The sequence below is a fragment of the Spodoptera frugiperda genome, chromosome 14 (assembly GCF_023101765.2).
Source record: "Spodoptera frugiperda isolate SF20-4 chromosome 14, AGI-APGP_CSIRO_Sfru_2.0, whole genome shotgun sequence".
Taxonomy (NCBI): Eukaryota; Metazoa; Arthropoda; class Insecta; order Lepidoptera; family Noctuidae; genus Spodoptera; species Spodoptera frugiperda.
The window spans coordinates 7,772,992-7,792,500 of NC_064225.1; the positions used below are offsets into that span (position 1 = coordinate 7,772,992).

The following is a 19,509-nucleotide window of genomic DNA, read 5'->3' on the forward strand; positions in this document are numbered from 1 at the left end:
TGACCGCCTCCTGCAAGATCCGCTTCGTCTCCTCGCTGGTCTTGACCTCTGCTGCCGTGGGGTAAAATATTACTGCGGGCCCCTGATGTTGCACCGGCATCGGTGGCTTGCCGTTCGGCATCTTGAGGGCACCGGCGTACGACCGTGCGGCGACCGAGGGCGGCGATGGTGTTTGGGCCAGCGCACCCTGTGCAGCACCCATGGCAATCTTCGCCTCCGCCGCCGCAAGACGCACGGCCATGTGCGCTATTACTGCACTCAGCCGCTCTGTATGCCCACCTATTGACGCGATCTCCTCTTTGTTTAGCTTCGAGGTTCTAGACCGCACCGCGTCCATAATGCCTCGGGTGGCATTCGTGGCTATTGTTCGTCGCCGCGCCCCACCCTGCGGCGCGTTGGTATTGGCTGTTCCTCTGGTGAAGCCAGAGGACGCTTCGCCGTAAGTCCCATTGGGGTCCCATACGGTGGCGAGCTCATAATAGCGCTCACCACCGGGCTGCTAAATCCTTGGGGGGGGGTGCGCGCCAACGACCTGCGGGGCGCGAAGCCCACATCCGCCCGAAGCTCCTCCAGTACGCGCAACTCCTCCTCTTTGCGGGCCAGCTCCTCATCGAGGGTCCGCCTAAGCCGACCCTCCCGGTCCTCGTCGTCAGACATGGTACAATGTTACGATTAAGATAAAGCTAGTAGATATTAAATATCTATATTATAGAATATGAAATAAATAAATAATATAAAAATAACAAATAAAACCAAGCAATGTTTAAGGTTATCAAAATTACTAACCACGTGCGCTGGAACGCAGCGCCGGCTGACACACGTCAGACCCCGGCGCAGCCGTCAACGTCAGCTGCCACAAAGTGACAGCTGTCAACTGTCACCCAGTGACAGCCGCCAAGCCGACTGACGCCAAACGTCAAACGTCACCCGCCAACCGCACGCTGTCACACGTGGTTCTTTAAATTCGAGGTTATAAAGTAATTAATATGCAAAAACTCAATATAAATTAATTAACTCAGCAATTAGATCAATGAAAAATAATAAAATTAATAGGCCAGTACAGTCACAGGACAGGCCCTCAGTGGCCGAAGCGCCAGGAGACGCCGCGGATAGCCCGCCCCTGTAGTCTTGCTGAATTTGCTTCTTCGGGAACGAGCTATCACCGCGGCGATTCTTGACCCTGTACAAATCTACTTCCTTGTCCCTGATGTGCCTTCTCCCCTACCGGCTACATCCGGGTATGGGAGCCGGAACAGGTCATCCATCAGGAGATTCCACAACGCCGGACCAAGTACTGACCCCTGCGGGCAGCCCATCGTGGATGTCTTCCATTCCACTCTGCCGCCGACGAAGAGCCCCACCCGCCGGTTGCTGAAGTAGGACGTCAGCATCCTATATATGTTGGGCGGGCAGCCCCGGTCCTTCGCCTTCAGCAGTATCATGGGCCACCACGCATTATCGAAGGCGCCGGAGATGTCCAGGAAGATGGCCTGTACATACTTCCGTCCACTGTCCCGAGCAACCGACAAAATCTCGTTCAACGCGGATAACGTTGACCGGCCCCTTGTGAACCCGTGCTGGCATGGCGACGTACCTTCCTGAATGGTCGGGGCGCACCAGAGCATGACCCGCTCCAGGATCTTCCCCAGGACCGGCAGCAGGGTGATCGGCCGGTACGCTTTGGGATCGGTCAGGGGGCGGCCGTTGCCCTTGGGGACAGTGACCAGCCTGCCGTCCTTCCACGCATCCGGGAAGACCCCCTCCACCACGCACTTACCCATTAAGGCGGTCAGCTCCGAGCCCGCAGCCCTCCAGACGCGTCCCACCATGCGCGCCGTGATACCATCTATTCCCGGAGCCGTGTTAGGGAGTTCCTTAACTATATTCCACACATCCCGACTCGATGGAGGAGGCGCATCCCGCCCAAGGGGGACACGGGTAGCGGCGGCACGGACCAGCCCGTGGAACTCAGAGTCCCCGGCGACAGAGTCGTCCGGGAACAGAGCACCGAGCAGACCCCGCATCGCAGCGCCCGCGTCCCCGGTAAATCCCTCAGCGAGCTCCACGCAATTAATCACGTTGGGCGGGGGGCGCAACCTACCAGATACCGCCCGGTAGGCCAGGCCCCACGGGTCACCGTTGCCGGCATCCGCTACCTCGCGAAAGTAATCGAGCTGCGCCTTCTCCATCGCCTTCCTATACCTACTGCGTCTTTCATGATATTCTCTTTTAACCATCCCTTCCAGTGCACCTGATCGCTTCCTCTCTACCTGCCATACTTTCCTCGCCCTGTTACAACTCTTCCTCAGAGTGTCCAGGGCAGGGGTCCACCACTCGTATCCTCTCGTCTTTTTCCCTTTCCCTAACATTCCCAGCTCCTCACACGCCGAGCACCCAACTATGTGGGTGAAGTTCCCGCAGACCTCTGAGGCGGGACGATCCCACCTCAGCCTGCCCATACGTACCTGGACATTCGATTGGAATCGCTCCCAGTCCACCCCGCGTTCCCGGAACCGGACGGGCCCCGCAGCCTCCCCGCAGGGCGCAGTCGGCGACCCTCGGGCCGAGCCCCCCGGCACCTGGAAGGTAATCAACCTGTGGTCGCTGTTGATGGCCCCCTCCAGCACCCGCCACTCCAACACTCGGAGGCCTGCCGTGGACACGGTGATGTCAATGTTGGACTCCCCGTTGTCGGTGGAGAAGGTGAATGGCTGGTCCGGTGCATTGTGCACCACCAGACCACGTGACAACAGGAAGTCTTCCACCTGCGCTCTTCTGTTGGCCGCCTCGTGTCCCCGCCCGGTGTAGTGCCTCGGGTGGCTGTGCCACATAGGCGAGTGTGTGTTGGAGTCGACTCCCAGCAGCACCTTCCTTCCCCGCAGGCTGTCCAGTACTCCGGTAATATGTTCCAGATGTGGTGCTATGTCCTCGGAGTACTGGAAGTACGCGCTCACCACACACACGTCGATGTCCCCGCCGACGACGTGGCAGACCAGGCAATGCCGGGCGCAGAGGTGTCGCAGGACCGCCACCGTGAGCCCCGAGTCCCGCAAATAAATACCCGCACCTGCTTCAGGATGTTGGGGCGTGATCAGGCCCGTGAGGTGATCTCCTTCGCGCGCGAGGTAGGGCTCCTGCACCATTACCAGTGCCAGGCCCAGTTCTTCCGCCACCGCCGGCAGCTCCGATGTGGCCAGCCGTGATCTCTGCAGGTTGACCTGCCCCAGCCTTAGTGTGTTGGTACGGCTGGCCATCTATCTATACTTGGTCTCCGCAGCGACCCTCGACTCCGCGTGCTGGCGCGCCGGGCAATCCCTTGATGCGGTGCGGTGCGTCTCTGCTCCTGGCCGGCCGAACTTTTTGCAAGTGGCGCACCTTGTTTGGGGGCACTGGCACTCCTCCGATTTATGCCCATCCTCGCCGCACTTCCCGCACACAACGCCCTTCGCCCGACAGTATTTCTCTGGGTGCCCGTATTGTTGGCACCGGCTGCAGCAGGTCACCCCCAGGTGGTCCGTCACCTCGACCACGTCCCATCCTATATAGATGCGTCCCCGTTCCACAAGCAGCCGCCGTAGCTCGGGGCTGCACTCGGCCACGACCTTGGACCTGCCATGTCTGCGTTCCCTCCTGTACAGGACCTTGAAGTCCCGCTTCATTCTAGCCTCCGTCCATTCTTTTTGCTCGCCCTGCAGGTTCTGGGTGATGAGGTGGCCCATTATCTCCTCGGCGGAGGTGGAAGCGTCCACCCCCGTCAGCGCCACCAGAGGCCTCCGCTCCGCCGGAGTCGACACCTTTAATGTTGGCGGGATGGCCCTTCGGATTGAGGCCGCCGCTTCCTCCGTCCTGGTGTGTATCACGACGCCCGCATTGCCTGTCCGCCGCACTCCCACTATCTGGAGCCCTAGCTTGGCCGGGTCCACGCTCTTCTTAAGGACCGCCCGGGTGTCGTCCGCTGTCTTTAATTTGTCCTTGTGTTCTTCGGCAGGGCGGATGACCAGGACCGGTCCCTCGCGACCGGCTATTGGGACAGGTGCCGCGCCCCGGCCAAGCTTGAGCGCGCTCGCGAATGACCTGGGAGCCGCTGGTGCCGCCTCTTGCTGCCGCAGCCGTTCCTCCCCTCCAAGTAGTACCCGCCCAGCGCTGTCCGCCGCCCTCCTTTCCGCTGCCGCCAGCCGCAGTAGTAGGTGGGTAACCACCGCGCCCAGTCGCTCGGTGTGGGCCCCGATCGCCGCAATCTCATCTTTGTTGAGCTTGCTGGTTTTGCCGCGCACCGCCTCCATTATGCCCCTCGTGCTGGCCGTCGCAAGCCCGGCCAGATGCTCCACCGGCGCCGACGTCACCGGGTCCGCTGGTCCCACCCACTTTTCTGTGGGCGCTCCTCCTTCCGCTCCCCGCTCGGAGCACGGTGGGGACGGCGATCTCGCCGCCCGCAGCTGTATACCTCCCATTGGTGGGGCGTCGCTACGCCCCATTCTGACGGCCGCAATCCTGCGGCGTACCGCCTCCTGAACCTCTTCGGGGGACGTCAAGCCCCGCTTTCCGGCCGTTGCTCCCACCGCCGCTGCTGCCGCTGTGGCCCGCCCCTCCGCGTAGTCCAGGGTCCCCAGTGGGGTGCTGAACCCCTGTGGTGGGGTGCGCGCGAGCGCTGATCTGGGCGTGAACCCCACCTCTTGCAGGTCTAATAAGGCCTGCAGCTCCGCCGACTTGTCCGCGATCTCCCTTTCTACCGTCTCCCGCGCCAACTGTTGGGCCTCCTCCTCGGAGAGGCCTCCCTCTGACATCGCGTTCGTGTATTATAATACACACACAAAAATAAAACAAACCAGCAACAAAGGACAAAAGAGAAAAAAAAAAACAAAATGATAACAAATTAAAAAAAAATAATAATAATTGTACGAGACTTAAAAACTAAGGGGTCAAACTAGTTTCGACAGCTGTCCCAGTTGACAGCTGTCTGGTGTCAATATCACTCACGTCACTACACTATGATGTGTCACTGTCACCTAACTGTCACTTTTGACAGTTGTGCGCCGTCTCCCTCTGCCGGCAATATGGCCGCCGCGTCTTACGGCGCGTCGCCCAGGCCAGAGCAGGAGGGACCGAGAACCACACTATCCCCACACCGTGTCACTAGCACTATCTCACTCAATGGCCGCGGCTCCTTATGGGTTAGGCGGATAGGGACAATCCCACCACCATCCCATGGCCCCACCGACATTCTTGTCATATGGGCCGAAGCGCCAGGAGACGCCGCGGATAGCCCGCCCCTGTAGTCTTGCTGAATTTGCTTCTGCGGGACGAGCTATCACCGCGGCGATTCTTGACCCTGTACAAATCCTGTCCTTGTCCCTTATGTGCCTTCTCCCCTACCGGCTACTGGCTGGATGGGCCGAAACCCACCCGATTGGGTGTCAAGTGTTGACGACTCCGCCGCCGCCAACGTCTGCGCTGCTACAACCCATCCTCCGCTCCTCCAGCTCCATCGCGCGCCGTCTGCGGTGCCACCGGTGTGCGAAGATGCGCAACCGCCCGAAGTTGTCCCGTCCGGACACCAGGTCCCCGTAGTACACTGGTCCCTCCTCCTTTCGAGTGATCCCGTCTAGCATCCACTTGCGTTCCTCTTCGTATAATGGATAGTCGATAGGCGGATAGGGACAGTGGGAATCTCGATAATCCATTCATGCGCGTCACTAATTAGATGACGAGGCCTTTGGCTACCTTAAGAGAGTCATAGTTACTCCCGCCGTTTACCCGCGCTTGCTTGAATTTCTTCACGTTGACATTCAGAGCACTGGGCAGAAATCACATTGCGTCAACACCCGCGAGGGCCATCGCAATGCTTTGTTTTAATTAGACAGTCGGATTCCTCTTGTCCGTGCTAGTTCTGAACAGGTCGCACTCCCTTACCCTCTAAAGCGGCACACCACTCAGTGACGGGTGCAGTCAGCCGTATGTCCCTTACATACACGCCTTTTTTTTTGAGCGGGGAAAATCATCCAATGACTTCTCCCGCCTTGGGTGAGGCGGGAGGGAGTGTCAGACCCTTACTGACTAAAAACCACCCCGTTCCTTCTCCTGCTTTGAGCCGGAGCCCCGGTAACCTTTTACGTTGTCTGCAGCTCCGGATCGGGCATCAGCCCTACTGGGCCCCATCTGTGGTGGTCTGGCTCTTTGAGGCGCGCGCGGAACGCGACGCGCCGTACACACGGGTCTGGTTCTGTTCGGGCGGCGAGCTACCCTTACTCATCGTCCGCAGACCCGCACTTACGGTGGCCGGAGATCGCCCGGAGTGTCTTCTGTGGCGGCTGGGGCGTGAGGAGGATCGTTCCCTCACGCGCTCCGCCTCTTCCTTAGCTAGCATGACTGCTTCGCAGAAGGAGGAGACTGCGTCCCATTTACATACATGTCTGCCATCGCATCCTCACAGGCCAGGGTTAACAGCCCCTGTAGCCCGTCAACCCTGAATTCCTATATATTTTATTCAAAACGTAAAATAAATGTAATATTGATATGATAACACTTTACGTAATGTTTAAGACAGAAGGTCCTTAACTAGGGACTAAATAAAATAACCGACTTAAGAAAAGGAGAATCCTCCGACCAGGCGCGGTGATAATGCCTGGCGGACTTTCTGCCCAACTGTTGTTCGTTGGGTTTTTCTATTCATTCGCTTGTAAACTTCACATGTATTGTGCGATGCAGGATATTTATGACAGTCGACGACGACAGGGTGCAGTCATAATAGTTGAGTATATCCAGGAGATTGTAACTTTAAAACTTCTTACATATTAATTGCATTTTAAACTGATATTGAAACTATACCCAGTGTGTAAAATTAAAATGTGAAACATTCTTATGTTCTCTTTCATTCTTAAAACTATTGATTTACTAGGTATATAATTACTTGAAGCCAATAATTTAATTATAGTTGATATACTTATTTTTACTTACGTTTGTTTATGAAATTGTACATCTATTATACTAAGATACTAATTAAATTTATTTTAGACATACAATTTTAGTTTTACTAGTGGCCGCCTACTGGTCGAAATTCGACCATATCTATATATTAATACGTGAAGCAAAAACTTTGTAAATGTTTTTACGAAAATTGCGCGGACGTAGGAGCATAAAATTTGGTACACTTATAGTTTATGTGTAGGAGAAGTGCATAGCGCTAATATTTTTCAAAAATAATGCTTATAAAGTACATTAAATCAATAAATAAAACATTACACACACATGCATAGTATCTGATCGTATTTGACAAAACGTCAAAATCAATAGACATTGCGATGATATTCTGACGTCTCATAGTAATAGAGTTTTATAAAAGAGTTTGTTTGAGTTTGAGTTAAATAAAATTAATCCTTGAACGTATGTTAAGTGGTATTATCTATATATTAATACGTGAAGCAAAAACTTTGTAAATGTTTTTACGAAAATTGCGCGGACGTAGGAGCATAAAATTTGGTACACTTATAGTTTATGTGTAGGAGAAGTGCATAGCGCTAATATTTTTCAAAAATAATGCTTATAAAGTACATTAAATCAATAAATAAAACATTACACACACATGCATAGTATCTGATCGTATTTGACAAAACGTCAAAATCAATAGACATTGCGATGATATTCTGACGTCTCATAGTAATAGAGTTTTATAAAGAGTTTGTTTGAGTTTGAGTTAAATAAAATTAATCCTTCAACGTATGTTAAGTGGTATTATAAATTAAATCGTATATGGTCGAATTTCGACCACTAGGCGACCACTAGTACGATTTAATTTACAATACCACTTAACATACGTTCAAGGATAATTTTTATTTAACTCAAACTCAAACAAACTCTTTTATAAAACTCTATTCATATGAGACGTGAGAATATCATCGCAATGTCTGTCAGTTTTGACGTTTTTAACCCCCGACGCAAAAAGAGGGGTGTTATAAGTTTGACGTGTCTGTCTGTCTGTCTGTGGCATCATAACTCCCGAACGGATGCAGTGATTTCAATTTAGTTTTCTACTTAAATCTAATTAATTTATAAATTAGAATTGCAATTTTATTAAAAACACTAACTACAGTAACTACTAATAATCGATATCAAACTAAACCTACGTTAAATAGTTTAACCTGAAAACCAGGAAAACCCAACAAATAAACTTATTAATTGACGAATACAACGAAACAATTTAGAATATACGAAAGGGGATTGACCAACTTGTATGGGACTTTGACTATTTTTGAACAAGCACTTCAGCTAATAATATATGTTTGATTAATTTATTAGTTCATATCAGTAAGAATGAAGATACAAACTTAGTTTTGTATCAAGATTTATATTTAGTTATTTTTTTACATTTTATTGAAACTGGTTATGCATGAAACAAAACATTTTTTTTTTCTATTAAAATGCATTATTAATCCGATTCATATGTAATTAAAATATGGTCAAGGAACTCGGCAGGTGGATTAATAATTTTCTGGTACCTTGCCCAGCTCAAAAACCAAATAATAGTTATTATATGTGCACATCAACCTACTGTTCTATGACCCACCATGCAGTTGCAGCAATAAAGTTTTATGGCTGTCCTGCCTTTAGTGTTATTTACATATAACATATATACAAAATATGTTTTCCAACTTATGTGTGTACTTTGTATTTTCCCACGCAATAAACTGCAGTTGCAACATTCACAATGCAAAAGAACAAAGCGAATAATATCTGTCATTTTGACGAAAAACACAACAGATTGGCAGCACTAAAGTCAAATTCAAAGCCAACTACTACAAATACTTGGTCTTATCATAACAAATACCAATAAAATCGATTTTTTTATAGTGCTAATTTACACAAAGTTATTAGCATCAGACATTTACTAAAATTTAAATAAAATTATTGGTAAATTACATTTTTGTTGAGCAGCCTGTTCAATAAATTAAAAATTTAAAAAACCCCCGACACAAAAACTTAATTTCCCTTTAAAAAGTAAAAAATAATAAAAGAAACCTAATCTTAAAGTACCTAAGAATGTACTAATAATTCTAAAAAAAAAATACATCGCGTTGGGGGACCGCTCCTAATTATTTCTTACTTCTCTACGATTTTTTCATAAGTATCACATGCTTGGTGTTAACATTAAAGTAAATTGATGTTTAAGTACTTAACTATAACGCAGAAAATAGAAATATAACGGCGCGGGCGGCGGTGTGCAGTCCGTATTCATGCGGTCCCCCAACGCGACGTATTTTTTTTTTAGAATTATTAGTACATTCTTAGGTACTTTAAGATTAGGTTTCTTTTATTATTTTTTACTTTTTAAAGGGAAATTAAGTTTTTGTGTCGGGGGTTTTTTAAATTTTTAATTTAATTTTTTATTTTATACTTTTTATAGGTAGGTTAGGTTAAGTTAGGCTTAGTATATTACATATACTTACTATAATTTCAATTCTTGTTAAGGTAAAGATTACAATCAAGGTCAAGTTCGTTGATTTTTTTTTACTTATTAATTACTAGTTTTTATTTCTATAAGTAGGCTAAAGATTACATTGGTGCAGGTTTTATACTTTTGTATTTTATAAAATATTTAATTTAATTTTTAAATTTTTTATCATTTTTTTTATTTAATTTTTAATTAAATTTTTAATTTTTCTTAATACGAAAAAATTATATCTTTCAATATTTTCTTTCAGTGCGGTTTTATGTGAGACCCCATCCCAGTATATTTGCAGACCTTCGGTTAATCTCCCGCTTACGTTACTTTCACCATCCATAACTTTAAAACGGCTCAACCGATTTTCATCAAACATGTCTAAGAACACTCGCAGATAAGTCCCCTTTAAGACGAAAAAAACCAAATTGAAATCACTGCATCCGTTCGGGAGTTATGATGCCACAGACAGACAGACAGACACGTCAAACTTATAACACCCCTCTTTTTGCGTCGGGGGTTAAAAATAGCCAGATTTGGACAATCTCCTTTAGAATATACGAAACATATTATTTTTTTTATACCTTTTTACTATTTACTAGTGGTCGCCTAGTGGTCGAAATTCGACCATATATGATTTAATTTACAATACCACTTAACATACCTTCAAAGATAATTTTTATTTAACTCAAACTCAAACAAACTCTTTTATAAAACTCTATTCATATGAGACGTCAGAATATCATCGCAATGTCTATTGATTTTGACGTTTTGTCAAATACGATCAGATACTATGCATGTGAGTGTAATGTTTTATTTATTGATTTAATGTACTTTATAAGCATTATTTTTGAAAAATATTAGCGTTCTGTACTTCTCCTACACATAAACTATAAGTGTACCAAATTTTATGCTCCTACGTCCGCGCAATTTTCGTAAAAAGCGGTCCAAAGTTTTTGCATCACGTATTAATATATAGATAACATGAACCGAAGTCGTGTAACGATCGACATAGAATTATCTATACTCCGTTAGAGCGTTTTCTTTGTACTAAAAGTTGTATTATATTATATTTTTCATTGCTTTTTACTATTTTGTAAAAACAAATTTCCAATGAATTAAAACAATAACATGAACAATTGTAATGACACCATTGCGCGATCAACGCCATCTATCTACGGAGTATAGGAACAGCCCGACATTGTTCAATTCCGTACTATAAGTACTGTTCGGAAACTTCTCCGAACCGAATATAAAAACTTCTCGAACATAAATACTTTTTGTTTGCTGGCTGGCGACGGCATCAGAGGGAGGATCACGACTCGCACTTTCGCCCGAGCAGCTGTAAGCATCACATGTACGCGTCGCGCGCATCAAAATTATTCTTTTGTTTTTTCTCAAACCGTTTTGTAATCCGTTGTACATAAATAAACCAGTACCTATTATATTTTTATATTATTATACAGCCCAAGTATTCTCTCCCTAACAAGTACTATAAGTACGGAATTGAACAATAGATGGCGCTGTATGTCCGGAATAAATTATTTTTTTATTTTATTTTTTTGATTTTTGAAATAAAAACTATGTCCTATGTCCTTTCTAAGGTTCTAAACTATATCTGTACCAAATTTCAACCAAATCCGTCAAATAGTTGCGGAGATTAATGGTATAAGCACAGAATAGTGTTCGACGTGATTATTTAATTTGTCATAACTTTTTTATTTATGAACCGATTGACATGAAACAAACACTAAAATAATGTTAATTGAAGCATAGTACAATATATTCGTGAAAACCGCATCCAACTCGAATCAGCCGTTTCTGAGATTAGCGTGCACAGATAAACAGACAAACAGACAAAAAAAAAGTTAATTACATTTTTAGGTTCGACATCGACATAACAATAACCCCTGCTATTTTTTTTATTTTTATTTTCAATGTACAGACAGCACTTTTCTACGATTTTATTATATGTATAGATTTATTATATGTTTAGATATAGATAGATATAGATGTATAGATATAGATAGATGTATAGATATAGATAGATATAGATGTATAGATATAGATAGATATATAGATATTAAGATTTACTTTGTAATCTGGCTTTTTACACCAAATAAATATTTTATTATTATTACTAGCAAACCCCGCAAATGTTTCGCCACCAGATGTTTCTTTTTGTAACATTTCGTTTGGGTAATAAAAGATGAAGAAAAATTACTTGTTTTGTTTTATTTATGTTTTTCCTGAATTTTTTTTGCTGTAAACCGAACGGAGCCCGAGAACTTTCCCAGGAATTCAAAACCGTGGAAATCATCGTGCGTTCTGAAGTTATAGCGTCAGGAAAGAAAACGGCTTATTTTTAGGGTTCCGTAGCCAAATGACAGAACGGAACCCTTAAGGTTCGTCATGTCTGTCTGTTCGTCCGTCCGTCCGTATGTCGCAGACATTTGCAATGTCGTGTGTTCGGGAGCAATGAAGGAGACGTGTTTAGCTTACGAATACCTTTAATTGACTACCTTAAACGACTAACTTACACTACTTATAGGGGCGAGGTGTCACACACACTACACCTCCCCCGTTTTTGGAAAAAAAAAGATTATTTTAATACTTTTTTTTGAAATTTAAACCTAACGAAAAAATAAAATCTAAATATATTAACCGCACTGTTGACAATTGTTACAAAATGTTGAATTCTATTATCTATTTATCTCTTTTACATATCTGGGGGCACGGCAGTGCCCCCGCCAAGTCGAGCAAAAAAAAGCGGCACGGCCGTACCATCCTTTTCTCGAAGCAATTCGGGCCTTTTTCGACCCCCTATAATTCGGTTGTGGATAAAGCAAGAAACCTGAATCTTCAGTAACTAATCCGGCATTGTATAAACACGGAATATTTAAAATTTCAGTGAATTTGAACCAGTAGTTTAAGAATGACAACTTGTTAAAGTTTCTAAATTTTGTCACTCACTGACTCACCGATCATCAAAAGTCCAAGGCACTTCTAGCAGACTTAGAAGCTTCATATTTGGAATACATATAGAGTTTAGTGTCTTAATCATGGGAAAACTTAAATATTTTGTAATTTCGGTCCAGTTTTCCAAATACACCAACTGCATCAATAACTTTGTAATCCCATATAAATATATGGGATTACAAAGTTATTTATGCAGTTGGTGGTTGGTGGTGGTTATAAATGACAATGCCAGAATCTCTATAGAGCTTTGCCCCACCAAAAATATATATTGTACAGGCATACCAAATGTAGCATTCTATTGCTGCTCTATTAGTGATAACTAAAAACAGGATTAAAAGCCTTTAGACGTTGCGGTTTCTATATAAATCTAAGAACAAAATATTACATTTAGGTTAGGTACCTTTTTAGATTAATTGCATGTAATGGTAGAAATAATTAAATTAAGTGCTTTATATTATTACAATGTTATCATAGGGTGTTTAGCTATGAAAGGGAGGAATGTCATCACCAATATCACCTTTAGTAATCCTATTTTTAATTCATAGTCATAACGAAACAACAATGTAAACAGAACAGCCAGAGCGCATGTCAAATAATGACTTTTTGGTCATAACTGACATACGCACGCCAATGACGTTTCGTTACATCTAATCACTAACGTTCAAACACGAAATAATAATTAGAATATGCATTCATTATAATATATATTATAAAAATAAATAAATTAACTAACAGTATGTATTTATACCAAATTCATATTAAAATCCGTACACATTACATTAATAAATCTTTTTTTATTGAATGACTCTTTGTGTTCCTTGTGCAAGCGTACTAAGAAACGCAGATAGTCGCGATAAATACAGGAAATAGGCCTTGGGTTTTTTAAATTCTTTTTATTTCTTAATTTTTATCCGCAACTTTATCAGAATAATAATTAGGTAACCAAGGGTCTTATTTTCATTGCATAATATTGATTAATTTACATTTCTTGTACATTGATGAAATTAAGTGGGGCAGGATCTGGCATTGTCATTTAATAGGTGTAGATAGGTACCTACCATATGAGGCAAGGGAGGGGGTATAGGGTGGGTAAGGGTGTGTTTAGCCCATGAAACTGAACAACATTATTACTTGTAAAATGGTCGACGTAATGAAAAACACATGATTGGACATGTCTTGAAGTACGAAAATCTAATAATAAAACAATATAATTATCAAGAAGTAGTACCGGAAAAGAAAAAGAGGAAGACTACATATAAAAATAAGAAAATATCATAAGACCTTTAACAAAATTCGTTAGAAGTAGATGGTATCAAAAAGAAAGGCTCTACAAAAAGAAGTGAGATCCCATCAAAAACATCCTGTAAAAAACCCAAGTCTCGCAACTCAGTCTTTCTACCGTCAAAAGTTGTGAGATCCATGTAATACCAAGTCGGTTAATCTATTTAGTGTCTACTTGAAGGACCTTCTGTCTTAAGTTATTACATAAGTTATTATCATGCCAATATTAAAAATATTTAACGTTTTAAACAAATAGATCGACTTGGACATCGCATGAAAACAAAATGAATATTACAATATTATATTAGATTCTTTAGTCTCTCGCGCCTCACGCGATTGAAACTCTCGTTCCTGTTGGTCGCTGGCCCGTCGTGCTGTGTAGTGTGATACATACTAATAATCAAATCAAGCGATGTCCAAGTCGATCTATTTGTTTAAAACGTTAAATATTTTTAATATTGGCATGATAATAACTTATGTAATAACTTAAGACAGAAGGTCCTTCAAGTAGACACTAAATAGATTAACCGACTTGGTATTACATGGATCTCACAACTTTTGACGGTAGAAAGACTGAGTTGCGAGACTTGGGTTTTTTACAGGATGTTTTTGATGGGATTTTGTTTTTCATAATAATATAATCGTTCTCCGTTAACATAAACCCTCATTACCTTTATAACTAGGTACACATTAATATATTTTATTTTATTTAACTTATTTCACTACCATTGTCGTAAGGTACATACATTACATAATACACATGTGAGCACATTACATTTATACAGGACTCTCCGGTACCTGCTTTTCATTTTATTTATTTCATTATATTATTCACCATTCTTCATTTCATTATATTTATGCTCACTTTATTCATTTATTTTATAATTTAGTGTCAATATTTAAGGTTTCTATTAACCTCCAATAGATTCTCACAGAGAGAGCTCGTCTGCACCATGATCGAACTAAGGACATGACCACTAAACTGTACCTTACCATGTGTACCTATTATATTTATTAATTACTTATCATTTAACTATCACAAACCAACATAACACAATCTAATTGAATTGCTTGGTTGACAAAATTATACGTTGTCCTTAGGTGATCAGCCTTCAGTCACACGCCAAAACTTGTGTACCAAGTCATTCCAAATTATCTAAAACCCAAACTTACAAACGTTTACAAACAATGAACACATTCCAAAGCTTTGTTGATATCAAATTTCATTCATTTAATTATTAATTTCATAAGACAAAACCAAAGTGCAGTTGTTATTGTTACTCGGTGTCAAGTAACATGATTCTTCCAATACAATCTGACACTCGGTATGACATCATCTACCTATATGGGCATGGGAACATTCCTTCAATCCCTATTATTCATGCTATGCATACTATATAATTACAAAATTTTACATTATTTCGGCAGAAAAAAAAAATATTACTTACAGAATTTACTATACAAAAAAAAATACTGATTGTCAACAGGCGTGAACTATACTATTAACTTAGTATAAGTACTTACTATTACAATAATATAAAAAAATAAAATTATGTAGATAAATCTAAATTAAAAATAATATCTTAATATTAAACCCTAATTATTATTATACCATTTTTTTTTCACATTTTGGTGTCCACTTTCACTCACTTATCACTTAAAAAAACAACACTATTTGAGTCCGGTTACTCCATACTGCGTGGCCAGGGTAGCGGAGATAATCTCGGACGCTCCCTGGTGGCCAACATCTCCCGGCTCCATCCCATGCGACACCTACTGCTCCCGGCAGGTCCACATCTGGCTGCATCGACACCCGGCAGCCAGCAAAACATCTTCACTATTTCACACTTTTTCACTACTTTTAGCCCACTAATCTGGGGGCACGGTAGTGCCCCCGCCAAGACGAGCCAAGCGAAGCGCAAGCGCAAGGGCACTACCTACCTTTTCTCGAAGCGCTTCGTCGTATTTTTGAACCTTCATAACTTGAGTTTGGGTTATACCAGATAAACAAAATTTTCAGGATATAATGTCAGTGGTAAACTTAATAAACCTCTAAAGTTTCAATTGCATAGCTCTTATACTTTAGATTTTATTGATATCTAAAATACCCCGATTTCGTCACTCACTCACTGATGATCAACAAAATTCTTAAGGTACTTCCTGAAGTCCTAGAAAACTGAAATTTGGTATGTAAGCTAGTATTAGTACCCAAACAACAAAAAAATCCTAAAACTTGGAACTTTTACCCCCAACCCCTTAAACTAGGGGGTGAAAGTTTGTTCGAGACTTCCGCAACTTTTGACGCTAGAGGTCTGAATGCGGCCGCGGAGGGGTAAAAATCTGAAATAGGGAAACTTAATTCCCTATTTCCTGCTTGAGATCTGAAAATTATACACAAGTACATAGAACACAAACTTTTCATCAAATCAAAACATTATCCTACCCATAAGTACTTAGATATGAATAATATTACTACACTTCACTTCGGTAAGTGTTTATTAATAAACCTATACTTTTGAACATAAGCATCGTAAGTATAGTATGCGCCAACGCCCGCCGCCTGCCCCCTCGTCCCCGCGCAGTAGTTAAAAATAATCGGCCCGTCAGCGAGCGCGGCACCCGAACGCGGGCAGACGCGCGAGGGCAGACGTCGTTGACGGTTGTCTCGTTGAATGAAAAATTTTCGGAATATTTCGGTGATTTAAAAGTTTGCTATCGCGGAGAAAAAAACCATTTGCCTAATATTTAATTGTTAGTAGTTTAGTAGGTAAAGGTTTAGATGCTAGTGTTTTAATTTTCATTGATAAAAGGTATTAGGATTACGTTTGCAATTTTCTTATAAATTTAGTAGTTTAGTAGGTGAAGGTTTAGTTAGGTACTAGTGTTTTAATTTTCATTGATAAAAAGTATTAGCATTACGTTTGCAATTTTCTCACAAATTTAATTAAGAAATTCAAAGATTGAATAAGTAGGTATTTGCAATTAAGTAGTATAGGTTAGTAGGTATAATATGTTTATAGTTGTTTATGTAGGTACGACTTAGTGAGAATAATTTGATACGTAGGTCATTGTTTAATTTTCATTGTTAATAGGTTTAACTTAAGTAGTTTAGGATTACGTACGGTTTGAATATTGTATAGTAGGTAGAAAATTACGAAACCTACAAAAAGAAATGAAATCCCACAAAAACATTTCATGTTAAATGTTGCCAAGACGAGACCATATAGCTCGCACTGTCAAAAAGTAATCAGATCCCGTGTAGAGCCAAGTTTCTAACCCTACATGCCCAGACCTAAATCGATAAGCCCTAATTTCACACTCAAGTTACGGGGAAATTCTACAGCCATAGCTCGTACTGCGTAGTTCGTAGCGCGTAGCAGAGTTTTTACGCTATAATCTCGTAGGCGTGCAAACCTTGGATGTAACTGGCGAGTCGGCCGCACGGACTTTTTGCTATTCGTCATATGGGCTTGAGCTTAAAAATCTATTCAATCTTCTAAACTCTTTCCGTGCGGCCAACTCGCCAGTTACGTCCAAGGTTTGCACGCCTGCATCTTGAAAATACGTATTCGTACAATCGAAGCGAACCGTTCGCGTATATAGACGCGTAACCGCATTGCGTAACGGACAAGAAGACGGCACACGGCGCTCGAGCAAGCGCGCGCCACGCAACCCCCAATGTTCAATCGAAATTGTTCACCGTAGAGTCGCGGGCGCGCCTGTCGGGCGCGCGTCGCTATCCTCTGTACGTCCGATACGCGCGGCTACGCACGCGATCGTTCGTTACAAATGATTCATACGCGATGACACGATCAACGTTAACATTCGCATACGCGATATATTTGAACGGACAACGGGGTGGACGGGTCTCGTGCGAGACTCGCATCATCCCGATGAGCCGTCATCAGCGCGCGTTAAGCACGCAATGTGGCATATGTATTTTATACAGCCGGCCCTCAGACAGGAGTGGTCCTGGATGTGTCTCCACGGACCGCAATGTGCGTTCGAAATGTCGATGTTCAAATGTGTCCTGCAGTTCACACTATGACGCGCAGTTAACTGCGTTCTTCATCGACCCGCGAGCCAAGTGATCCACCGTCCAGGGTAATAGTTTTAGATTCGTATCGAAGCGATAAAACTCCGACAACAAATCACCAACCACAACCGCATGGATTGCAATCGAAAAAGTTACAAAAATAATAATAGAAAATAATTATGTCATGACGACAAATAATATTGTCCGATCCCACCGCTGCGTGATGGATCGTTGTTGTTTGTTGTGTTAACGAACGCGTCCAACGGCGCTCGGGGCGCGGATTTCGTTGCCCGTCTGCGCGCCGTGCGAGGACGCGACGCGGGATCAACGCCGCCGAACGTGTTAAAGTCCGAGACGGCGTGCCGATCCCTTATGATGGATGGATAATCAATGTTTACGTTTGTTTCGATCACGCTCGACACCGCGCACACGGCACTCGGTCTCGCGCAAACAACGTTAATGATCCTTCCGCAGGTTCCCCTACGGAAACCTTGTTACGACTTTTACTTCCTCTAAATGATCAAGTTTGGTCAACTTCCCAGCAACGCCGACGGCCGTGAAGCCACCGCGTGTCGGTCCGAAGACCTCACTAAATCATTCAATCGGTAGTAGCGACGGGCGGTGTGTACAAAGGGCAGGGACGTAATCAACGCGAGCTTATGACTCGCGCTTACTAGGAATTCCTCGTTTATGGGGGATAATTGCAAACCCCAATCCCCAGCACGAAGGAGTTTCAGCGGGTTGCCCGGGCCTCTAGGCCAGGGAGAACATGCTGATTCCTTCAGTGTAGCGCGCGTGCGGCCCAGGACATCTAAGGGCATCACAGACCTGTTATTGCTCAATCTCGTGCGGCTCGAAGCCGCCGGTCCCTCTAAGAAGAATTTTAATACGTCGCCAGTGAGTTGCGTGACGGAGCCACGCACACCTAAATGACGACGCCTATTTAGCAGGCTAGAGTCTCGTTCGTTACCGGAATTAACCAGACAAATCGCTCCACCAACTAAGAACGGCCATGCACCACCACCCACCGAATCAAGAAAGAGCTGTTAATCTGTCAATCCTTCCGGTGTCCGGGCCTGGTGAGATTTCCCGTGTTGAGTCAAATTAAGCCGCAGGCTCCACTCCTGGTGGTGCCCTTCCGTCAATTCCTTTAAGTTTCAGCTTTGCAACCATACTCCCCCCGGAGTCCAAAATCTTTGGTTTCCCGGAAGCTGCCCGCCGAGCCATTGTAGTAACGTCGGCGGATCGCTAGATGACATATTTACGGTTAGAACTAGGGCGGTATCTAATCGCCTTCGAACCTCTAACTTTCGTTCTTGATTGATGAAAACACCTTTGGCAAATGCTTTCGCTGATGTTCGTCTTGCGACGATCCAAGAATTTCACCTCTAACGTCGCAATACGAATGCCCCCAGTTATCCCTATTAATCATTACCTCGGAGTTCTGAAAACCAACAAAATAGAACCGAGATCATATTCTATTATTCCATGCACGAAATATTCAAGCAGCATTTTGAGCCCGCTTTGAGCACTCTAATTTGTTCAAAGTAAAATTGTCGGCCCACCTCGACACTCATTGAAGAGCACCGCGATAGGATTTTGATATTGAACCGACGTTTAACCGACGGCTCACCGACGATATGCTCCGCAGACGTGTCAGTATCACCGCGGATGCGGTGCACCGACAGCGCGGCGCACAAATGCAACTACGAGCTTTTTAACCGCAACAATTTTAGTATACGCTATTGGAGCTGGAATTACCGCGGCTGCTGGCACCAGA

General features: G+C 43.7%; 3 long non-coding RNA genes and 2 other non-coding genes across 5 annotated transcripts in view; 3 read left to right on the top strand and 2 right to left on the bottom strand.

The window, feature by feature from the left end:
- The first annotated feature begins 5,410 nt into the window (after positions 1–5,410).
- Positions 5,411–19,509, top strand: part of LOC126911405 (uncharacterized) — a 46,889-nt gene continuing 32,790 nt past the window's right edge. Inside the window, exon 1 of the long non-coding RNA XR_007705958.1 lies at positions 5,411–5,558. This is a non-coding gene — a long non-coding RNA (uncharacterized LOC126911405). The remainder of the gene's footprint in view (positions 5,559–19,509) is intronic.
- Positions 10,419–11,656, top strand: LOC126911408 (uncharacterized). The gene is made up of 2 exons (XR_007705961.1): positions 10,419–11,406; positions 11,496–11,656. It is a non-coding gene; the product is annotated as an uncharacterized LOC126911408 (long non-coding RNA).
- On the top strand, positions 13,666–16,765 carry LOC126911409 (uncharacterized). Its single transcript, XR_007705962.1, has 2 exons — positions 13,666–16,460; positions 16,553–16,765. It is a non-coding gene; the product is annotated as an uncharacterized LOC126911409 (long non-coding RNA).
- LOC118279423 (5.8S ribosomal RNA) lies at positions 17,644–17,800 on the bottom strand. The gene has a single exon (XR_004783990.1). It is a non-coding gene; the product is annotated as a 5.8S ribosomal RNA (ribosomal RNA).
- The window catches only part of LOC118279428 (small subunit ribosomal RNA), a 1,902-nt gene continuing 579 nt past the window's right edge, over positions 18,187–19,509 (bottom strand). Inside the window, exon 1 of the ribosomal RNA XR_004783994.1 lies at positions 18,187–19,509. This exon is cut by the window's right edge and continues 579 nt beyond it. This is a non-coding gene — a ribosomal RNA (small subunit ribosomal RNA).